At 48.5% G+C, this 15,334-nt stretch overlaps 1 pseudogene; it reads left to right on the top strand.

The window, feature by feature from the left end:
- The first annotated feature begins 469 nt into the window (after window positions 1-469).
- The window catches only part of LOC115123794 (uncharacterized), a 92,875-nt pseudogene continuing 78,010 nt past the window's right edge, over window positions 470-15,334 (top strand).

Genomic DNA, 15,334 nt, shown 5'->3' with positions numbered 1-15,334 from the left:
AACGTATCCACCTTCAACGTATCCACCTTCACTGTAGCCACCTTCACTGTAGCCACCTTCACTGTAGCCACCTTCAACGTAGCCACCTTCAACGTATCCACCTTCACTGTAGCCACCTTCACTGTAGCCACCTTCACTGTATCCACCTTCAATGAATCTACCTTCAATGAATCTACCTTCACTGTATCCACCTTCAATGAATCCACCTTCAATGAATCCACCTTCACTGTATCCACCTTCAACGAATCCACCTTCACTGTAGCCACCTTCACTGTATCCACCTTCACTGTATCCACCTTCACTGTATCCACCTTCACTGTAGCCACCTTTACTGTATCCACCTTCACTGTATCCACCTTCAATGTATCCACCTTCACTGTATCCATCTTCAATTTATCCACCTTCACCAGCTGGCTGGTGTGTTTACGGACATATCCAATCAATCCTTATCCCAGTCTGCTGTTCCCAAATGCTTCAAGAGGGCCACCATTGTTCCTGTCCCCAAGAAAGCGAAGGTAACTCAGCTAAATTACAATCGCCCCGTAGCATTCTCTTTCCGTCATCATGAAGTGGTTTGAGAGACTAGTCAAGGACCATATCACCTCCACCCTACCTGATACCTAGACCCACTCCAATTTGCTTTCCGCCCCAATAGGTCCACAGATGACGCAATCGCAATCACACTGCACACTTCCCTAACACATCTAGACAAGAGGAATACCTATGTAAGAGTGCTGTTTATCGACTACAGATCAGCATTTAACACCATAGTACCCTCCAAACTCGTCATTAAGCTCGAGACCCTGGGTCAGAACAGTGCTCTGTGCAACTGGGTCCTGGACATCCTGACGGGCCGCCCCCAGGTGGTGAAGGTAGGTAACAACATCTCCACCCCACTGATCCTCAACACTGGGGCCCCACAAGTGTGTGTTCTGAGCCCTGTTCACCCATGTCTGCGTGGCCATGTACGCCTCCAACTTAATCATCAAGTTTGCAGACGACACTACAGTGGTAGGCTTGATTACCAAGAACGACGAGACGGCCTACAGGGAGGAGGTGAGGGCCCTTGGAGTGTGGTGTCAGGAAAATAACCTCACACTCAACGTCAACAAAACAAAGGAGATGATCGTGGACTTCAGGAAACAGCAGAGGGAGCAGCCCCCTATCCACATCGACGGGACAGTAGTGGAGAAGGTGGAAAGTTTTAAGTTCCTCGGCGTACACATCACGGACAAACTGAATTGGTCCACCCACACAGACAACCTCAGGAGGCTGAATAAATTCGGCTTGTGACCAAAAACGCTTGTGTGTTTCAGGCAGTTGTTGTGAAATTGATTAGATTACTTGTTAGATATTACTGCATGGCCAGAACTAGAAGCATTTCACTACACTCGCATTAACATCTGCTCACCATGTTTATGTGACAAATACATTTAATTTGATTTGAGTTCATTTGTATCCACCTTCCATGTATCCACCTTCCATATATCCACCTTCCATATATCCACCTTCCATGTATCCACCTTCCATGTATCCACCTTCCATATATCCACCTTCCATATATCCACCTTCCATGTATCCACCTTCCATATATCCACCTTCCATATATCCACCTTCCATATATCCACCTTCCATATATCCACCTTCCATGTATCCACGGTCATAAGCACGTCATCTTATGTCATTACATTTACATTTACATTTAAGTCATTTAGCAGACGCTCTTATCCAGAGCGACTTACAAATTGGTGCTTTCACCTTATGACATCCAGTGGAACAGCCACTTTACAATAATGCATCTAGGATTACTTTATCCCATCGTAGGTATTCCTTAAAGAGGTGGGGTTTCAGGTGTCTCCGGAAGGTGGTGATTGACTCCGCTGTCCTGGCGTCGTGAGGGAGTTTGTTCCACCATTGGGGGGCCAGAGCAGCGAACAGTTTTGACTGGGCTGAGCGGGAACTGTACTTCCTCAGTGGTAGGGAGGCGAGCAGGCCAGAGGTGGATGAACGCAGTGCCCTTGTTTGGGTGTAGGGCCTGATCAGAGCCTGGAGGTACTGAGGTGCCGTTCCCCTCACAGCTCCGTAGGCAAGCACCATGGTCTTGTAGCGGATGCGAGCTTCAACTGGAAGCCAGTGGAGAGAGCGGAGGAGCGGGGTGACGTGAGAGAACTTGGGAAGGTTGAACACCAGACGGGCTGCGGCGTTCTGGATGAGTTGTAGGGGTTTAATGGCACAGGCAGGGAGCCCAGCCAACAGCGAGTTGCAGTAATCCAGACGGGAGATGACAAGTGCCTGGATTAGGACCTGCGCCGCTTCCTGTGTGAGGCAGGGTCGTACTCTGCGGATGTTGTAGAGCATGAACCTACAGGAACGGGCCACCGCCTTGATGTTAGTTGAGAATGACAGGGTGTTGTCCAGGATCACGCCAAGGTTCTTAGCGCTCTGGGAGGAGGACACGATGGAGTTGTCAACCGTGATGGCGAGATCATGGAACGGGCAGTCCTTCCCCGGGAGGAAGAGCAGCTCCGTCTTGCCGAGGTTCAGCTTGAGGTGGTGATCCGTCATCCACACTGATATGTCTGCCAGACATACAGAGATGCGATTCGCCACCTGGTCATCAGAGGGGGGAAAGGAGAAGATTAATTGTGTGTCGTCTGCATAGCAATGATAGGAGAGACCATGTGAGGTTATGACAGAGCCAAGTGACTTGGTGTATAGCGAGAATAGGAGAGGACCTAGAACAGAGCCCTGGGGGACACCAGTGGTGAGAGCGCGTGGTGAGGAGACAGATTCTCGCCATGCCACCTGGTAGGAGCGACCTGTCAGGTAGGACGCAATCCAAGCATGGGCCGCGCCGGAGATGCCCAACTCGGAGAGGGTGGAGAGGAGGATCTGATGGTTCACAGTATCGAAGGCAGCCGATAGGTCTAGAAGGATGAGAGCAGAGGAGAGAGAGTTAGCTTTAGCAGTGCGGAGTGCCTCCGTGATACAGAGAAGAGCAGTCTCAGTTGAATGACTAGTCTTGAAACCTGACTGATTTGGATCAAGAAGGTCATTCTGAGAGAGATAGCGGGAGAGCTGGCCAAGGACGGCACGTTCAAGAGTTTTGGAGAGAAAAGAAAGAAGGGATACTGGTCTGTAGTTGTTGACATCGGAGGGATCGAGTGTAGGTTTTTTCAGAAGGGGTGCAACTCTCGCTCTCTTGAAGACGGGAGGGACGTAGCCAGCGGTCAGGGATGAGTTGATGAGCGAGGTGAGGTAAGGGAGAAGGTCACCGGAAATGGTCTGGAGAAGAGAGGAGGGGATAGGGTCAAGCGGGCAGGTTGTTGGGCGGCCGGCCGTCACAAGACGCGTGATGTCATCTGGAGAGAGAGGGAGAAAGAGGTCAGAGCACAGGGTAGGGCAGTGTGAGCAGAACCAGCGGTGTCGTTTGACTTAGCAAACGAGGATCGGATGTCGTCGACCTTCTTTTCAAAATGGTTGACGAAGTCATCTGCAGAGAGGAGGAGGGGGAGGGGGAGGAGGATTCAGGAGGGAGGAGAAGGTGGCAAAGAGCTTCCTAGGGTTAGAGGCAGATGCTTGGAATTTAGAGTGGTAGAAAGTGGCTTTAGCAGCAGAGACAGAGGAGGAAAATGTAGAGAGGAGGGAGTGAAAGGATGCCAGGTCCGCAGGGAGGCGAGTTTTCCTCCATTTCCGCTCGGCTGCCCGGAGCCCTGTTCTGTGAGCTCGCAATGAGTCGTCGAGCCACGGAGCGGGAGGGGAGGACCGAGCCGGCCTGGAGGATAGGGGACATAGAGAGTCAAAGGATGCAGAAAGGGAGGAGAGGAGGGTTGAGGAGGCAGAATCAGGAGATAGGTTGGAGAAGGTTTGAGCAGAGGGAAGAGATGATAGGATGGAAGAGGAGAGAGTAGCGGGGGAGAGAGAGCGAAGGTTGGGACGGCGCGATACCATCCGAGTAGGGGCAGTGTGGGAAGTGTTGGATGAGAGCGAGAGGGAAAAGGATACAAGGTAGTGGTCGGAGACTTGGAGGGGAGTTGCAATGAGGTTAGTGGAAGAACAGCATCTAGTAAAGATGAGGTCGAGCGTATTGCCTGCCTTGTGAGTAGGGGGGGAAGGTGAGAGGGTGAGGTCAAAAGAGGAGAGGAGTGGACTGAGCCGTCCTCAGGAAAGGAGCTTATCAAGGCATCAAGCTCATTGATGAACTCTCAGAGGGAACCTGGAGGGCGATAAATGATAAGGATGTTAAGCTTGAAAGGGCTGGTAACTGTGACAGCATGGAATTCAAAGGAGGCGATAGACAGATGGGTAAGGGGAGAAAGAGAGAATGACCACTTGGGAGATATGAGGATCCCGGTGCCACCACCCCGCTGACCAGAAGCTCTCGGGGTGTGCGAGAACACGTGGGCGGACGAAGAGAGAGCAGTAGGAGTAGCGGTGTTGTCTGTGGTGATCCATGTTTCCGTCAGTGCCAAGAAGTCGAGGGACTGGAGGGAGGCATAGGCTGAGATGAACTCTGCCTTGTTGGCCGCAGATCGGCAGTTCCAGAGGCTACCGGAGACCTGGAACTCCACGTGGGTCGTGCGCGCTGGGACCACCAGATTAGGGTGGCCGCGGCCACGCGGTGTGGAGCGTTTGTATGGTCTGTGCAGAGAGGAGAGAACAGGGATAGACAGACACATAGTTGACAGGCTAGAGAAGAGGCTACGCTAATGCAAAGGAGATTGGAATGACAAGTGGACTACATGTCTCGAATGTTCAGAAAGTTAAGCTTACGTAGCAAGAATCTAATTGACTAAAATGATTAAAATGATACAGTACTGCTGAGGTAGGCTAGCTGGCAGTGGCTGCGTTGTTGACTTTGTAGGCTAGCTGGCAGTGGCTGTGTTGTTGACACTACACTAATCAAGTCGTTCCGTTGAGTGTAAAGTTTCTACAATGCTGCTATTCGGGGGCTAGCTGGCTAGCTAGCAGTGTTGATTACGTTACGTTGCGTTAAAAGAACGACAATAGCTGGCTAGCTAACCTAGAAAATCGCTCTAGACTACACAATTATCTTTGAAACAAAGACGGCTATGTAGCTTGCTATGTAGCTAGCTACGATCAAACAAATCACACCGTTGGGACTGTAATGAAATGAAATGAAAATGTGATACTACCTGTGGAGCGAAGCGGAATGCGACCGGAATGCGAAAGTTCTATTCAGTAGACGTTGGCTAGCTGTTGGCTAGCTAGAAGTGACTCCTACGTTAAGGACGACAAATAGCTGGCTAGCTAACCTCGGTAAATTAAGATAATCACTCTAAGACTACACACTCTAAACTACACAATTATCTTGGATACGAAGACAGCAAAGACAACTATGTAGCTAGCTAACACTACACTAATCAAGTCGTTCAGTTGAGTGTGATAGTTACTACAGTGCTACGGTAGACGGTGAACGTTTGCTAGCTGGCTAGCTGCTGGGCAGATAGGAGGACGACGAAATACGATAATTACGCAATTATCTTTGATACAAAGACGGCTATGTAGCTAGCTAAGAAGAAATTGCTAAGATTAGACAAATCAAACCGTTGTACTATAATGAAATGTAATGAAATGTAATGAAAAGTTATACAACCTGCAGACCGAAGCAGACCGAAGCGCGGACATTACACACCTATGTCATGACAGTTGTATATATATAAATATATATATATAAATGTACCTAAAAGTGTGGAGCTCAAAACAGGTGGGGCTCGAGACCCTGGGTCAGAACAGTGCCCTGAATCACTTCTAAGAGTATGAATTAGGCTGTTTGAGAAGGTTTGAATCCTAAGAATCCTGCCTTCACATAGTTTGAAGTACAATACCAACATAGTTACTGTAGTAGGTTGAAGATGTGTGCTGGAAAACCTTGGTAGAGCATGGGTTGAATAGGGATTGTGGTGCTGTAAAACCTTGGTAGAGCATGGGTGGAATAGGTGTTGTGGTGCTGTAAAACGTTGGTAGAGCATGGGTTGAATAGGGATTGTGGTGCTGTAAAACCTTGGTAGAGCATGGGTTGAATAGGGATTGTGGTGCTGTAAAACGTTGGTAGAGCATGGGTTGAATAGGTGTTGTGGTGCTGGAAAACCTTGGTAGAGCATGGGTTGAATAGGGATTGTGGTGCTGTAAAACCTTGGTAGAGCATGGGTTGAATAGGGATTGTGGTGCTGTAAAACCTTGGTAGAGCATGGGTGGAATAGGGATTGTGGTGCTGTAAAACCTTGGTAGAGCATGGGTTGAATAGGGATTGTGGTGCTGTAAAACCTTGGTAGAGCATGGGTGGAATAGGGATTGTGGTGCTGTAAAACCTTGGTAGAGCATGGGTTGAATAGGGATTGTGGTGCTGTAAAACCTTGGTAGAGCATGGGTGGAATAGGGATTGTGGTGCTGGATAACCTTGGTAGAGCATGGGTGGAATAGGGATTGTGGTGCTGTAAAACGTTGGTAGAGCATGGGTTGAATAGGGATTGTGGTGCTGTATAACCTTGGTAGAGCATGGGTTGAATAGGGATTGTGGTGCTGTATAACCTTGGTAGAGGATGGGTGGAATAGGGATTGTGGTGCTGTATAACCTTGGTAGAGCATGGGTTGAATAGGGATTGTGGTGCTGTATAACCTTGGTAGAGCATGGGTTGAATAGGGATTGTGGTGCTGTATAACCTTGGTAGAGGATGGGTGGAATAGGGATTGTGGTGCTCATGTGAATTTCCTTTATTTTTTGGCTTCAGACCAATGCCTATTCTCACTTAAAACATATATACATTTTTTATATATTTTTATTTTACCTTTATTTTACCAGGTTAGTTGACTGAGAAAACATTCTCATTTATAAGAGCAACCTGGGGAATAGTTACAGGGGAGAGGAGGAGGGATGAACGAGGATGATTAGGTGGGTATGATGGTATGAGGGCCCGATTGGGATTTTAGCCAGGACACTGGGGTTGTCACCCCAACTCTTATGATACCATAGGATCTTTAGTGACCACAGAGAGTCAGGACACCCATTTAATGTCCCATCCGAAAGACGGCACCCTACGCAGGGCAATGTCCCCAATCACTGATTTTGGGCTTGGATCCTTCTGGGCATTAATTACACTTTGGATGGTGTATCGATACATCCAGTCACTAAAACGACACAGTCGTCCTTCCTAACTCAACTGCCAGAGAGGAAGGAAACAGCTCAGGGATTTCACAACGAGGCCACTGGTGACTTTAAAACAGTTAAAGGGTGTAAAGGCTGTGATAGGAAAAAAATGAGGATGGATCAACAACATTGTAGTTACTTCCAATACTAACCTAAATGACATAGTGAAAAGAAGGAAGGTTGTACAGAATTGTTTGCAATAGTAAAACTGCAAAAAATGTAATGAATACAAAACTCTATGTTTGGGGTAAATCCAACACAACACATCACTGAGTACCACTCTTTATATTTTAAAGCATGGTGGTGGCTGCATCATGTTATGGGTATGCTTGTCATCGGCAAGGAATGTTTTATGGACAAAAATAAATGAAATGGAGCTAAGCCCAGGCAAAATCCTAGAGGAAAACCTGGTTCAGTCTGCTTTCCACCAGACACTGGGAGACAAATTCACTTTGCTGCCGGACAATAACCTAAAACACAAGGCCATATAATATAAACTGAAGATGTTTACCAAACGTATTAAAACAATTCAGTCCCATAATGCAGTATCAACTGTAGGCCTAGACGATATGTGTCTTGTCGACAACGTGCCTCACACATAGCCTACAATACAATAGTATTCTCTATTATAGGAGAAGTGTGAAGAGTAAAGACACGCAGGCTCGTCTAGTAGAAGCCAATTACATCAACGTTAACCCCCTCAAAAAAACTACTTAATGTAACGGTATTCATCGTCTGAAGAAGAGGAATCTTTGGACCAAAGCGCAGCGTGGTAAGGCCTAGCGTGGTAAGGCTCAGCGTGGTAAGACCCAGCGTGGTAAGACCCAGCGTGGTAAGGCTCAGCGTGGTAAGGCTCAGCGTGGTAAGGCCCAGCGTGGTAAGGCCCAGCGTGGTAAGGCCCAGAGTGGTAAGGCCCAGCGTGGTAAGGCCCAGCGTGGTAAGACCCAGCGTGGTAAGGCTCAGCGTGGTAAGGCCCAGAGTGGTAAGGCTCAGCGTGGTAAGGCCCAGCGTGGTAAGGCCCAGCGTGGTAAGGCCCAGCATGGTAAGGCCCAGCGTGGTAAGTGTTCATGCTTGTTTTATTAAAACTGAACACTATAACAAAAATAAACAAGAGAATAACCAAAACAGTCCTATAAGGTGAAAACACTAAACAGGCTTGACTGCCAAACAACGTTGACTGCCAAACACAGCCTTCATAGACTATTGAGCACACTGGATGCTTGACTGTTGCTATTAGTCATTACGGTAGTGTATGCTATTCAATAAAATGTATCTATTCACAATAAACTAGTAGGGGAGAATTCCGTGCCCCCAGCTGAATTGGGGTTGATGACAACACAAAGAACTCCAATAACCTACAGATCATGAGAAAAATGAATGCAGGATTAACCCATGGAACATGTTGATTGGCCAGTGAGTGGCCAATCAACTCATCACACCTAAAACTTGTAAATTCATCAAAACCCAGCCATTCGGCAGCCACCGCCAGCCATTGTCACACCTGTCTTTGTGCTTGTCTCAACCCCCTCCAGGTGTCGCCATTTAACCCATTATGCCCTGTGTATTTATAGCTGTGTTCTCTGTCTGTTGCCAGTTCGTCTCGTCTTACCGGCATGTTTTCCCGTCTTCCTGCTTTCTCAAGTATCTGTTTCCTAGTTTCCCCGGTTCTGATAATTCTGCCTGCCCTGACCCCGAGCCTGCCTACCGTTCTGTACATGCTTGACTCTGACCCGATTATGAAACTCTGCCTGCCCTGACCCCGAGCCTAACTACCGTTCTGTACCTGCTTGACTCTGACCCGATTATGAAACTCTGCCTGCCCTGACCACGAGCCTGCCTACCGTTCTGTGCCTGCCTGACTCTGACCCGATTATGATACTCTGCCTGCCCTGACCACGAGCCTGCCTACCGTTCTGTACCTGCCTGACTCTGCCCTGGATTTACGGACCTCTGCCTGTCCTTGACCTGTCTTTTGCCTGCCCTATCATTGGGTCATTATACATCTGTGATTATAGCTGTCTGAATCTGGGTCTTATCCTAAGTTCTGAGAGCTATTGCTTATGGTTATAATATAAATATTTCTGACACAGCTCTGGACCTATAGCACCACCGCCAGGGCTTAGATTTAAAATTGAGTTACGTTTGTGTAGAACATGACAGATGAGACTAGCTGAGGAACCTACATCATGACAGATGAGACTAGCTGAGGAACCTACATCATGACAGATGAGACTAGCTGAGGAACCTACATCATGACAGATGAGACCAGCTGAGGAACTGACATCATGACAGATGAGACCAGTTGAGGGACCTACATCATGACAGATGAGACCAGCTGAGGAACTGACATCATGACAGATGAGACTAGATGAGGGACCTACATCATGACAGATGAGACTAGCTGAGGGACCTACATCATGACAGATGAGACCAGATGAGGAACCTCCATCATGACAGATGAGACTAGCTGAGGGACCTACATCATGACAGATGAGACCAGCTGAGGAACTGACATCATGACAGATGAGACTAGCTGAGGGACCTACATCATGACAGATGAGACCAGCTGAGGAACTGACATCATGACAGATGAGACTAGCTGAGGGACCTACATCATGACAGATGAGACCAGCTGAGAGACAAACATCATGACAGATGAGACCAGCTGAGGGACCTACATCATGACAGATGAGACCAGCTGAGGAACTAACATCATGACAGATGAGACTAGCTGAGGGACCTACATCATGACAGATGAGACCAGCTGAGAGACAAACATCATGACAGATGAGACCAGCTGAGGGACCTACATCATGACAGATGAGACCAGCTGAGGAACTAACATCATGACAGATGAGACCAGCTGTGACCAGCTGAGGGACCTACACCATGACAGATGAGACCAGATGAGGAACTGACACCATGACAGATGAGACCAGGTGTGACCAGCTGAGATACCTAGATCATGACAGGTGAGACCAGTTGTGACCAGTTGAGGAACCTACATCATGACAGATGAGACCAGCTGAGGAACTAACACCATGACAGATGAGACCAGCTGTGACCAGCTGAGAGACTAACATCATGACAGATGAGACCAGCTGAGGAACTAACACCATGACAGATGAGACCAGCTGTGACCAGCTGAGAGACTAACATCATGACAGATGAGACCAGCTGAGGGACCTACATCATGACAGATGAGACCAGATGAGGAACTAACACCATGACAGATGAGACCAGATGAGGAACCAACACCATGACAGATGAGACCAGCTGAGGAAATAACACCATGACAGATGAGACCAGATGAGGGACCTACATCATGACAGATGAGACCAGATGAGGAACTAACACCATGACAGATGAGACCAGATGAGGGACTAACACCATGACAGATGAGACCAGATGAGACCAGCTGAGGGACTAACACCATGACAGATGAGACCAGCTGAGGGACCTACATCATGACAGATGAGACCAGATGAGGAACTAACACCATGACAGATGAGACCAGCTGAGGAAATAACACCATGACAGATGAGACCAGATGAGGGACCTACATCATGACAGATGAGACCAGATGAGGAACTAACACCATGACAGATGAGACCAGATGAGGGACTAACACCATGACAGATGAGACCACATGAGACCAGCTGAGGGACTAACACCATGACAGATGAGACCAGATGAGGGACCTACATCATGACAGATGAGACCAGATGAGGAACTAACACCATGACAGATGAGACCAGATGAGGGACTAACACCATGACAGATGAGACCAGATGAGGAACTAAGACCATGACAGATGAGACCAGATGAGGGACTAACACCATGACAGATGAGACCAGATGAGGAACCAACACCATGACAGATGAGACCAGCTGAGGAAATAACACCATGACAGATGAGACCAGATGAGGGACCTACATCATGACAGATGAGACCAGATGAGGAACTAACACCATGACAGATGAGACCAGATGAGGGACTAACACCATGACAGATGAGACCAGATGAGACCAGCTGAGGGACTAACACCATGACAGATGAGACCAGATGAGGGACCTACATCATGACAGATGAGACCAGATGAGGGACCTACATCATGACAGATGAGACCAGATGAGGAACTAACACCATGACAGATGAGACCAGATGAGGGACTAACACCATGACAGATGAGACCAGATGAGGAACTGACACCATGACAGATGAGACCAGATGAGGGACTAACACCATGACAGATGAGACCAGATGAGGAACTAACACCATGACAGATGAGACCAGATGAGGGACTAACACCATGACAGATGAGACCAGCTGAGGAAATAACACCATGACAGATGAGACCAGCTGAGGAAATAACACCATGACAGATGAGACCAGATGAGACCAGCTGAGGGACTAACACCATGACAGATGAGACCAGATGAGGAACTAACACCATGACAGATGAGACCAGCTGAGGGACTAACACCATGACAGATGAGACCAGATGAGGGACTAACACCATGACAGATGAGACCAGATGAGGGACTAACACCATGACAGATGAGACCAGATGAGGGACTAACACCATGACAGATGAGACCAGCTGTGACCAGCTGAGAGACTAACATCATGACAGATGAGACCAGCTGAGGGACCTACATCATGACAGATGAGACCAGATGAGGAACTAACACCATGACAGATGAGACCAGATGAGGGACCTACATCATGACAGATGAGACCAGCTGAGGAAATAACACCATGACAGATGAGACCAGCTGAGGGACCTACATCATGACAGATGAGACCAGATGAGGAACTAACACCATGACAGATGAGACCAGCTGAGGAACTAACACCATGACAGATGAGACCAGCTGAGGAAATAACACCATGACAGATGAGACCAGATGAGGAAATAACACCATGACAGATGAGACCAGATGAGGAAATAACACCATGACAGATGAGACCAGATGAGACCAGCTGAGGGACTAACACCATGACAGATGAGACCAGATAAGACCAGCTGAGGGACTAACACCATGACAGATGAGACCAGTTGTGACCAGCTGAGGCAGCCATCTCACTCTAAAAATCGCCTTTGATTCAATGTGGAGCAAGTGTCAACATTAACACATGTTCTTGATTTCCTAACGACTTTCTGAAATCTGTTTGGTCAAACAATTTTCTAAGATGATGGATGACACGTTGTCATGGTCACGTGCCCTGTTGTCATGGACACGTGCTCCCCCTGTTATCATGGACACGTGCTCCCCCTGTTGTCATGGACACGTGCTCCCCTGTTGTCATGGACACGTGCTCCCCCTGTTGTCATGGACATGTGCTCCCCCTGTTGTCATGGACACGTGCTCCCCCTGTTGTCATGGACACGTGCTCCCCCTGTTGTCATGGACACGTGCTCCCCCTGTTGTCATGGACACGTGCTCCCCCTGTTGTCATGGACACGTGCTCCCCCTGTTGTCATGGACACGTGCTCCCCCTGTTGTCATGGATAACAGTCCTCCAGATCAGAGGCAGTAGGGATGACCAGGGATGTTCTCTGTTTAGTGAGTCCTCCAGATCAGAGGCAGTAGGGACGAGTCCTCCAGATCAGAGGCAGTAGGGATGACCAGGGATGTTCTCTGTTTAGTGAGTCCTCCAGATCAGAGGCAGTAGGGATGACCAGGGATGTTCTCTGTTTAGTGAGTCCTCCAGATCAGAGGCAGTAGGGATGACCAGGGATGTTCTCTGTTTAGTGAGTCCTCCAGATCAGAGGCAGTAGGGATGACCAGGGATGTTCTCTGTTTAGTGAGTCCTCCAGATCAGAGGCAGTAGGGATGACCAGGGATGTTCTCTGTTTAGTGAGTCCTCCAGATCAGATAGGGATGACCAGGGATGTTCTCTGTTTAGTGAGTCCTCCAGATCAGAGGCAGTAGGGATGACCAGGGATGTTCTCTGTTTAGTGAGTCCTCCAGATCAGAGGCAGTAGGGATGACCAGGGATGTTCTCTGTTTAGTGAGTCCTCCAGATCAGAGGCAGTAGGGATGACCAGGGATGTTCTCTGTTTAGTGAGTCCTCCAGATCAGAGGCAGTAGGGATGACCAGGGATGTTCTCTGTTTAGTGAGTCCTCCAGATCAGAGGCAGTAGGGATGACCAGGGATGTTCTCTGTTTAGTGAGTCCTCCAGATCAGAGGCAGTAGGGATGACCAGGGATGTTCTCTGTTTAGTGAGTCCTCCAGATCAGAGGCAGTAGGGATGACCAGGGATGTTCTCTGTTTAGTGAGTCCTCCAGATCAGAGGCAGTAGGGATGACCAGGGATGTTCTCTGTTTAGTGAGTCCTCCAGATCAGAGGCAGTAGGGATGACCAGGGATGTTCTCTGTTTAGTGAGTCCTCCAGATCAGAGGCAGTAGGGATCACCAGGGATGTTCTCTGTTTAGTGAGTCCTCTAGATCAGAGGCAGTAGGGATGACCAGGGATGTTCTCTGTTTAGTGAGTCCTCCAGATCAGAGGCAGTAGGGATGACCAGGGATGTTCTCTGTTTAGTGAGTCCTCCAGATCAGAGGCAGTAGGGATGACCAGGGATGTTCTCTGTTTAGTGAGTCCTCCAGATCAGACGTAGTAGGGATGACCAGGGATGTTCTCTGTTTAGTGAGTCCTCCAGATCAGAGGCAGTAGGGATGACCGGGAATTTTCTCTTGATAAGTGTGTGAATTGGACCACTTTCCTGTCAAAATGTAACGAGAACATTTGGGTTGTCAGGGAAAACGTATGAAGTAAAAAATTACGTAATTTTCTTTTGGAATGTAGTGAAGTAAAAGTTAAAGTTGCCAAACGGTTAAACAGTAACAAAACATACAGATACCCCCCCACAAATAAACAACTTAATGTAACGGTATTCATCTTCGGACCGAAGCTCAGCGTGGTAAGGCCCAGCGCGGTAAGGCTCAGCGTGGTAAGGCCCAGCGTGGTAAGGCTCAGCGCGGTAAGGCCCAGCGCGGTAAGGCTCAGCGCGGTAAGGCCCAGCGCGGTAAGGCTCAGCGTGGTAAGGCCCAGCGCGGTAAGGCTCAGCGCGGTAAGGCCCAGCGTGGTAAGGCTCAGCGCGGTAAGGCCCAGCGTGGTAAGGCCCAGCGTGGTAAGGCCCAGCGTGGTAAGGCCCAGCGCGGTAAGGCCCAGCGTGGTAAGGCTCAGCGCGGTAAGGCTCAGCGTGGTAAGGCCCAGCGTGGTAAGGCCCAGCGCGGTAAGGCCCAGCGTGGTAAGGCCCAGCGCGGTAAGGCCCAGCGTGGTAAGGCCCAGCGTGGTAAGGCTCAGCGCGGTAAGGCCCAGCGCGGTAAGGCCCAGCGCGGTAAGGCCCAGCGTGGTAAGGCCCAGCGCGCGTAAGGCCCAGCGCGGTAAGGCCTCAGCGCGGTAAGGCCCAGCGTGGTAAGGCCCAGCGTGGTAAGGCCCAGCGTGGTAAGGCTCAGCGTGGTAAGGCCCAGCGTGGTAAGGGTTCATGTTTGTTTTATTAAAACTGAACACTATAACAAAAAATAAACAAGAGAAAAACCGAAACAGTCCTATAAGGTGAAAACACTAAACAGACATTAACTACCCACAAAAACCATGCGGGGGAAAAAGCTACCTAAGTATGGTTCCCAATCAGAGACAACGATAGACAGCTGTCCCTGATTGAGAACCATACCCGGCCAAAAACAAAGAAATACAAAAAAACATAGAAAAAGGAACATAGAATGCCCACCCCAAATCACACCCTGACCAAACCAAAATAGAGACATAAAAAAGCTCAGGGCGTGGCGGGGCGTGGTCAGGGCGTGACACTTAAGTACCCTACACCACTGCAAAGATTATATGTGACACACTTTCTAACCTTTGGCTAAATTTCTATATTTGTTTTGCTCACTTATTAAACTCACCACAATAACCAGGGACCATATTTACAAAGAGTATTAGAGTAGGAGAGATGATATCCTAATCCTAATTAAATGAGTTCTACGGACAAAGGGGGAACCTCTGATTCTAGATCAACACTGCTACTCTGAGACATCTTGTAAATACGGACCCAGTTATCAAGTTTCAACCAGACAATCCCATGTTTGCTTTAGATGTTTCAGAGTAATACGAGGAACTAAGAAGATGTGTTTGATACAGAAATGTCATAGCCAC

The sequence above is a fragment of the Oncorhynchus nerka genome, linkage group LG4 (genome assembly GCF_034236695.1).
Source record: "Oncorhynchus nerka isolate Pitt River linkage group LG4, Oner_Uvic_2.0, whole genome shotgun sequence".
In the NCBI taxonomy this organism is placed as follows: Eukaryota; Metazoa; Chordata; class Actinopteri; order Salmoniformes; family Salmonidae; genus Oncorhynchus; species Oncorhynchus nerka.
This window is presented reverse-complemented; position numbering and strand designations above follow the sequence as displayed.